This window comes from Procambarus clarkii, chromosome 60, assembly GCF_040958095.1.
Source record: "Procambarus clarkii isolate CNS0578487 chromosome 60, FALCON_Pclarkii_2.0, whole genome shotgun sequence".
Lineage (NCBI taxonomy): Eukaryota > Metazoa > Arthropoda > Malacostraca > Decapoda > Cambaridae > Procambarus > Procambarus clarkii.
In genome coordinates, this window is record NC_091209.1 from 26,880,736 (window position 1) to 26,889,344 (window position 8,609).

The window sequence follows — 8,609 nt, forward strand, 5'->3', positions numbered from 1 at the left end:
GGGTCACGTTGTTGGCTGGTAGAGGTCACGTTGTTGGCTGGTAGTGGTCACGTTGTTGGCTGGTAGTGGTCACGTTGTTGGCTGGTAGTGGTCACGTTGTTGGCTGGTAGTGGTCACGTTGTTGGCTGGTAGTGGTCTCGTTGGCTGGTAGAGGTCACGTTGTTGGCTGGTAGTGGTCACGTTGTTGGCTGGTAGTGGTCATGTTGGCTGGTAGTGGTCACGTTGTTGGCTGGTAGTGGTCACGTTGTTGGCTGGTAGTGGTCACGTTGGCTGGTAGTGGTCACGTTGGCTGGTAGTGGTCACGTTGTTGGTTGGAAGTGGTCACGTTGTTGGCTGGTAGGGGTCACGTTGTTGGCTGGTAGGGGTCACGTTGTTGGCTGGTAGGGGTCACGTTGTTGGCTGGTAGGGGTCACGTTGTTGGCTGGTAGTAGTCACGTTGTTGGCTGGTAGTGGTCACGTTGTTAGCTGGTAGTGGTCACGTTGTTGGCTGGTAGTGGTCACGTTGGCTGGTAGTGGTCACGTTGTTGGCTGGTAGTGGTCACGTTGTTGGCTGGTAGTGGTCATGTTGGCTGGTAGTGGTCACGTTGTTGGCTGGTAGTGGTCACGTTGTTGGCTGGTAGTGGTCACGTTGTTGGCTGGTAGTGGTCACGTTGGCTGGTAGTGGTCACGTTGGCTGGAAGCGGTCACGTTGTTGGCTGGTAGTGGTCACGTTGTTGGCTGGTAGGGGTCACGTTGTTGGCTGGTAGGGGTCACGTTGTTGGCTGGTAGGGGTCACGTTGTTGGCTGGTAGTGGTCACGTTGTTGGCTGGTAGTGGTCACGTTGTTGGCTGGTAGTGGTCACATTGGCTGGTAGTGGTCACATTGGCTGGTAGTGGTCACGTTGTTGGCTGGTAGTGGTCACGTTGTTGGCTGGTAGTGGTCACGTTGTTGGCTGGTAGTGGTCACGTTGTTGGCTGGTAGTGGTCACGTTGTTGGCTGGTAGTGGTCACGTTGTTGGCTGGTAGTGGTCACGTTGTTGGCTGGTAGTGGTCACGTTGTTGGCTGGTAGTGGTCACAATGTTGGCTGGTAGTGGTCACGTTGTTGGCTGGTAGTGGTCACGTTGTTGGCTGGTAGTGGTCACGTTGGCTGGTAGTGGTCACGTTGATGGCTAGTAGTGGTCACGTTGTTGGCTGGTAGGGGTCACGTTGTTCGCTGGTAGGGGTCACGTTGTTGGCTGGTAGGGGTCACGTTGGCTGGTAGTGGTCACGTTGTTGGCTGGTAGAGGTCACGTTGGCTGGTAGTGATCACGTTGTTGGCTGGTAGTGGTCACGTTGTTGGCTGGTAGGGGTCACGTTGTTGGCTGGTAGGGGTCACGTTGTTGGCTGGTAGGGGTCACGTTGGCGGTAGTGGTTACGTTGTTGGCTGGTAGTGTTCACGTTGGCTGGTAGTGGTCACTTTGGCTCGTAGTGGTCACGTTGTTGGCTGGTAGTGGTCACGTTGTTGGCTGGTAGTGGTCACGTTGGCTGGTAGTGGTCACGTTGTTGGCTGGTAGTGGTCACGTTGTTGGCTGGTAGTGGTCACGTTGTTGGCTGGTAGTGGTCACGTTGTTGGCTGGTAGTGGTCACGTTGGCTCGTAGTGGTCACGTTGGCTGGTAGTGGTCACGTTGGCTGGTAGTGGTCACGTTGTTGGCTGGTAGAGGTCACGTTGTTGGCTGGTAGGGGTCACGTTGTTGGCTGGTAGGGGTCACGTTGTTGGCTGGTAGTGGTCACGTTGTAGGCTAGTAGGGGTCACGTTGTTGGCTGGTAGGGGTCACGTTTTTGGCTGGTAGGGGTCACGATGTTGACTGGTAGGGGTCACGTTGGCTGGTAGGGGTCACGTTGTTGGCTGGTAGTGGTCACGTTGTTGGCTGGTAGGGGTCACGTTGTTGGCTGGTAGTGGTCACGTTGTTGGCTGGTAGTGGTCACGTTGTTGGCTGGTAGTGGTCACGTTGTTGGCTGGTAGTGGTCACGTTGGTTGGTAGTGGTCACGTTGTTGGCTGGTAGTGGACACGTTGTTGGCTGGTGGGGGTGTTACGGACCCGAGCCCAACGTCCGAGCACAGAGCAGTGATGACTGCGCCATCTGTGGGTCAGCTCCCGAAACCCCCTCCAAATGGCCGCCGCCATCTAGTGAGGACGAGATATACTGGCCACAGGAGCAAGTTTCCCGTCTTAATCAGCTCAAAACACAGCCGCTGCTGACCTCTGGTGAGGTGGCGCCTTGACAGCAGCGCCATCTATGGAGTGGATAGGGGGGCGTTTAGGTCTGAGCCGGTAAGTGACGTGCCCTAGAGTGTCCCTTGTACTGATGACGTGTCTGATTACAGAGTCGACCTGGGACTGCTGTAATGGAAGTTGGATCAGTCTACCCAAGGCAGCCGTCTTGTCTCCAAGTGTTTGCTGCAGCAGTTGTGAGTCGCCCCCCGGATGAACACTGTGGTGTTACCCTGCCTGTGACGTGGCAGTTGAGGGATTGTCGTACCCGGGACTGACTGGTGGAGACGCTTAACCACTGGGGTGTAGTGGCGAGGAGAGTGGTCTGTGGGATCACACGAGGCTCCTGACTAGGGCTTGCTACCCTAGTATCGGTCGTGGAGTGGCCTAACCAGCGTTGCTGATTGGAACCTGCCAGCTTCCTGCTGGACTTGTGGTTGACGGCCTCCAGGACGGTGCCCCCAGTGGAACTGTGATTTGGCTGGCCTGTGGCCGGGGTAGACTCAAGAGAATCGAAGGATTCGTGGTGAGGCCACAAGAGGAGTCAGAGCTTAGCATCGTTGAGCACAGTGAACGTCCAGAGTCTTCAGTGGAAGACTACGTTGTACATTTTAGTGTTTATACTCCCCCCCCCCCTTGTAATCGTTTATATAATATTTATGGTGATGTTAATAATTATACTATTAAGTTTTTGCCTTTATTTCCCTTCCCCTTTAATTTACTTGCGTTACAGATCACATCCCTTGAAAGCCACTACTAGCTTGGGGCCGGATACCCAAACTCTACTTACATCAGAGAAAGAACCCGGTTGCGACCCGAGAGGGCCGTAACATAATTGGCATCCCCAGCGGGATCCGACCCCTTGTCAAGTATGTTTGACAGGGGTGGTGAAGTGGCGTAATCCCTGTAAATAATTTCCCCTGTGTGTGACTATTAGGACGTTATAAGTCCTGTGCGGTGCTCAGTGATTAAGTGCAATATTGTGTAGTGCGGTGCTCGGTGTGATAACGTGCAACATTGTATAGCGAAGTGCTCGCTGTGATTAAGTGCAATATTGTATAGTGCGGTGCTCGGTGTGATTCAGTGCAATATTGTAGAGCGAGGTGCTCGCTGTGATTAAGTGCAATATTGTGTAGTGCGGTGCCCGATGTAATTACGTGCAATATTGGCAAGTGCAGTGTTTGGTGCGATAAAGTGCAATATTGACGTAGAACAGTGCTTGGTGCGTTAAGTGCTAAAGTGAAGCGGTGTGTTAAGTGCTAGTGCTCCATCTGTGATAATGGCGGAAAAAGCGACCATCGATGATCTAGATGATGTTCAGGCCTTTCTGAACAGGGAGGACTGTCTTGCCAGATTGAAATATCTAGGCAAACAGGAACTCGTACTGGTGAGAGCCTACCTGGAGATCAAGATACGTGCCAGTGATTCCCGTGTGGAGATCTTGTCCAAGGTTCACAAGCATTTGAAGGCCGAGGAGAAACAGGAAGGCGACGCACATAGTATAAAAGAAGGTGACGAGATAGCTTCCACTGAAAAGGAAGGTAAGGGCAGTGATGTCGAAAGTGATGAGAGTGAACTAAATATAAGTGTACTTACTGTGAAAATGCGTGAACTAGAGATCCATCGTGAAATAGAATGGAAAAAGCTAGAAATCGCTAAAGAGAGAGAAGAGAAAGCTAGAGAGAGAGAAGATAAGAAATTAGAAATGGAAAGAGAAAGACAAGAAATGGAAAGAGAGAGATTAGGAAAAGAATTAGAGATGAGGCGTTTAGAATTAGAACGAGAAAGAGAAAGAGAAGAAAGAGAAAGACAAGAGCGAGAAAAAGAACGAGAACGAGAAGAGAAACGAGAGAGAGAAGAGCGAGAAAGAGAAGAACGAGAAAAGGAACGAGACAGGCAAGAACGACGGGACAGAGAGGAAAGAGAGAGACAACATGAGCTAGAAGTATTACAGTTAGGCGGTGGTTGGAGGAAAACGACGGACACACGTCTTTTCGATCCGGTGAGGAACATCAAAATGGTCCCGAAGTTCAACGAGAAGGAAGTCTCAAAGTTCTTCGCGGCCTTCGAGAAAGTCGCAGCCTCTTTGGAGTGGCCAAAGGAGAATTGGGCCATCATGATACAGTCCGTCTTGACTGGGAAGGCCCAAGTCGCCTACTCCACGTTGTCCCTTAGTGACTCCAGCGACTATGACAAGGTGAAGAAGGTCGTGCTCATGGCGTACCAATTGGTACCTGAGGCTTACAGGCAGAAGTTCAGGAACCTGAAAAAGACCTCAGAGCACACTTTCACCGAATTCGCCACTATCAAGGAGCGACTTTTCCAGGAATGGTGTGCCTCTCGGAAGGTTGAGACCAAAGAAGACCTCGAGCAGCTCATACTGTTAGAGGACTTCAAGGACTGTCTGTCTGGAGATCTGAAGACGTACTTAGAAGAGCAGCAGGTGGAGACCTTGAGTGCGGCAGCCACCATGGCTGAGGAATACATCCTGACGCATAGGCCTTCTGCTAAGTACGTCCCGAGGAATTACCCACGCCGGTTTGACAAACCTCGTCATGACGAAGAGGAGACCCCCGTCCCACAAAGCGCTAAGAAGACGCCCCCAAGTAGCCCTCGAAGGACCAGTCCTAATAGTACCGAAACACCGGAGTCCGAGGAGGAATGTGGTGTGCTGGACTTGTGGGCAGAAAGGGCATGTAGCTGCTATGTGCCGAGGCAGAAGAGGTAGCGGCGCACGTCAGGAGGTGATGTTGATGAGCTGTGTAACACCACCAACAGGAAGCCAGTCTATGACTAGTCAGGAAGAACCAAGTTTGTTCGCCCCTCACACTTCATGGCGGGTATGTATCGAGTGATCATACTGGTAGATCAGTTGTAGTACTCAGAGATAGTGGAGCAGCCCAGTCCCTGATCGTGAGAGACTCGTTACCCGAAGGAGTGAGAGTAGACGGGAGACAAAAGGTTATCCTGGTTGGGTTTCCGAGGACGCAGTACATCGCCCCTTTAGTGCCGATACATCTCGACTCGCCTTACTTTAGCGGCACATGTGCGTTGGCAGTAGTCGATACCCTCCCTATAGCTGGGATTGACGTGATACTAGCCAACGACTTGGTGACAGATTGGAGCACCAATCATCCCAAGATTGTGGACGAGTCGGCCGGAACAACAAGGTCTGAGGTAACAGCAGGCAGTGGTAATGTCCAGGTACAGACAGACCCGGAATTAAATACTATGTTTAATTTGTCCTCTCACCCACAGATCGACAGCATTATAGCAAGGTCTCCTGAATCGTCTCCCGACGAGGAACATGCAGTTAAGGTAGCAGAAGCGACTGAGCAAGAAGAGAGGTCTCGTGTGCAAGCACCCACGGATACCCCAGAGTCTGGAGCGAAGGCGGATGTGTACTTGCGGTATGGCAAGGTACAGCGTTCATTGAACCGGCCAGAGATTCCCCAGACGTCGGAGGTATGTGAGGTATGTGCGAAGGTTGTAGTGCCCTCTTCGGTCCAAACCAGGCTAATGGTTATAGCCGGTTATGGACATTACAGGTTCAGGAAACTTGTCCCTAAGTTAACCAAATGTTTCCTAGCGGTATTTTTTGCTCTTGTGTGTGTTCTCAGTAAGGACCAGTGGACGACCCGACAGATGATGGCTCCCTTGAACATCGTGAAAAGACCCCAGGGATTGGAGACGTGCACTGTGAGTAGTGCAGTCGAAGAAGGGACCTGGAAGGTGATGGTAGATACAGGAGGTACGAGATGGGATATTATGAGTGACTGTTTCCGACTGGTTGACACCCCCCGCGTGATTGCTGAGCCTAAATGCAGCGTTATACGGAACGTTGGTCGACCTGACGGTGGCAGAGCGAATGCCATCCTCGATGTACGAGCAGCCCTGTTGGGACTAGGTGTGGGCCTAGTAGAGGAGTATGCTGTGAGTACTGATTTAACTGTCGCTGTGACTCTAAATAATCCGACCCCTGTATTCCAGGTTCCCGTCTCCCTGAAGGACTACCGGACCGGTACTAGAAATGCCGTCTGTGACCAGCCATCATCGGTGCCACGACACAGGGAAGTGTCGAGTCGCCCCAGGTCGTGTTTATACCAATCCTTACTCGGGACACGTAAGATTATGCCCCCACTTGACATCGCAGCGGAGGTTTGGAAGATCACATCAGGCAAGGTCATTGCCTTCCATCTACAAGTTTCCTTCATGCCAGAGTTGCCCAGTGGGACAGTTCTGTGGACAAGACAGCCTCACCACTCCAGTTTATAGTGTACGTGAGTCTGTGTGGAGTTGTATCCACGTACTAATTTGGTTTGTGTTTCTCTTTATAGAACCCCACACCAAATTCTTTTTGGTGGGGAGGTGTTACGGACCCGAGCCCAACGTCCGAGCACGGAGCAGTGACGACCGCACCATCTGTGGGTCGGCTCCCGAAACCCCCTCCAAATGGCCGCCGCCATCTAGTGAGGATGAGATATACTGGCCACAAGGGCTAGTTTCCCGGTCCTAATCAGCTCATAACACAGCCGCTGCTGACCTCTGGTGAGGTGGCGCCTAGACAGCAACTGCCATCTATGGAGTGGATAGGTGGGCGTTTGGGTCTGAAGCAGGTAAGTGACGTGCCCTAGAGTGTCCCTCGTACTGATGATGTGTCTGATTACAGAGTCGACCTGGGACTGCTGTAATGGAAGTTGGATCAGTTTACCCAAGGCAGCCGTCTTGTCTCCAAGTATTTGCTGCAGCAGCTGTGAGTCGCCCCCCGGATGAACAATATGGTGTTAGCCTGCCTGTGACGTGGCAGTTGAGAGATTGTCGTACCCGGGACTGACTGGTGGAGACGCTTAACCACTGGGGTGTAGTGGCGAGGAGAGTGGTCTGTGGGATCACACAAGGCTCCTGACTAGGGCTTGCTACCCTAGTATCGGTCGTGGAGTGGCCTAACCAGCGTTGCTGATTGGAACCTCCTAGCTACCTGCTGGACTTGTGGTTGACGGCCTCCACGACGGTGCCCCCAGTGGAACTGTGATTTGGCTGGCCTGTGGCCGGGGTAGACTCAAGAGAATCGAAGGATTCGTCGTGAGGCCACAAGAGGAGTCAGAGCTTAGCATCGTTGAGCTCCGTGAACGTCCAGAGTCTTCAGTGGAAGACTACGTTGTACATTCTAGTGTTTATACCCCCCCCCCCTTGTGAAATCGTTTATATAATATTTATGGTGATGGTAATAATTATACTATTAAGTTTTTGCCTTATATTTCCCTTCCCCTTTAATTTACTTGCGTTACAGATCACATCCCTTGAAAGCCACTACTAGCTTGGGGCCGGATACCCAAACTCTACTTACATCAGAGAAAGAACCCGGTTGCAACCCGAGAAGGCCGTAACAAGGAGTCACGTTGTTGGCTGGTAGGGGTCACGTTGTTGGCTGGTAGTGGTCACGTTGGCTGGTAGTGGTCACGTTGTTGGCTGGTAGTGGTCACGTTGTTGGCTGGTAGTGGTCACGTTGTTGGCTGGTAGTGGTCACGTTGGCTGGTAGTGGTCACGTTGCTGGCTGGTAGTGGTCACGTTGTTGGCTGGTAGGGGTGTTACGGACCCGAGCCCAACGTCCGAGCACAGAGCAGTGACGACCGCGCCATCTGTGGGTCAGCTCCCGAAACCCCCTCCAAATGGCCGCCGCCATCTAGTGAGGACGAGATATACTGGCCACAAGAGCAAGTTTCCCGTCCTAATCAGCTCATAACACAGCCGCTGCTGACCTCTGGTGAGGTGGCGCCTAGACAGCAGTGCCATCTATGGAGTGGATAGGGGGGCGTTTAGGTCTGAGCCGGTAAGTGACGTGCCCTAGAGTGTCCCTCGTACTGATGACGTGTCTGATTACAGAGTCGACCTGGGACTGCTGTAATGGAAGTTGGATCAGTCTACCCAAGGCAGCCGTCTTGTCTCCAAGTGTTTGCTGCAGCAGCTGTGAGTCGCCCCCCGGATGAACACTGTGGTGTTACCCTGCCTGTGACGTGGCAGTTGAGGGATTGTCGTACCCGGGACTGACTGGTGGAGACGCTTAACCACTGGGGTGTAGTGGCGAGGAGAGTGGTCTGTGGGATCACACGAGGCTCCTGACTAGGGCTTGCTACCCTAGTATCGGTCGTGGAGTGGCCTAACCAGCGTTGCTGATTGGAACCTGCCAGCTTCCTGCTGGACTTGTGGTTGACGGCCTCCAGGACAGTGCCCCCAGTGGAACTGTGATTTGGCTGGCCTGTGGCCGGGGTAGACTCAAGAGAATCGAAGGATTCGTGGTGAGGCCACAAGAGGAGTCAGAGCTTAGCATCGTTGAGCACCGTGAACGTCCAGAGTCTTCAGTGGAAGACTACATTGTA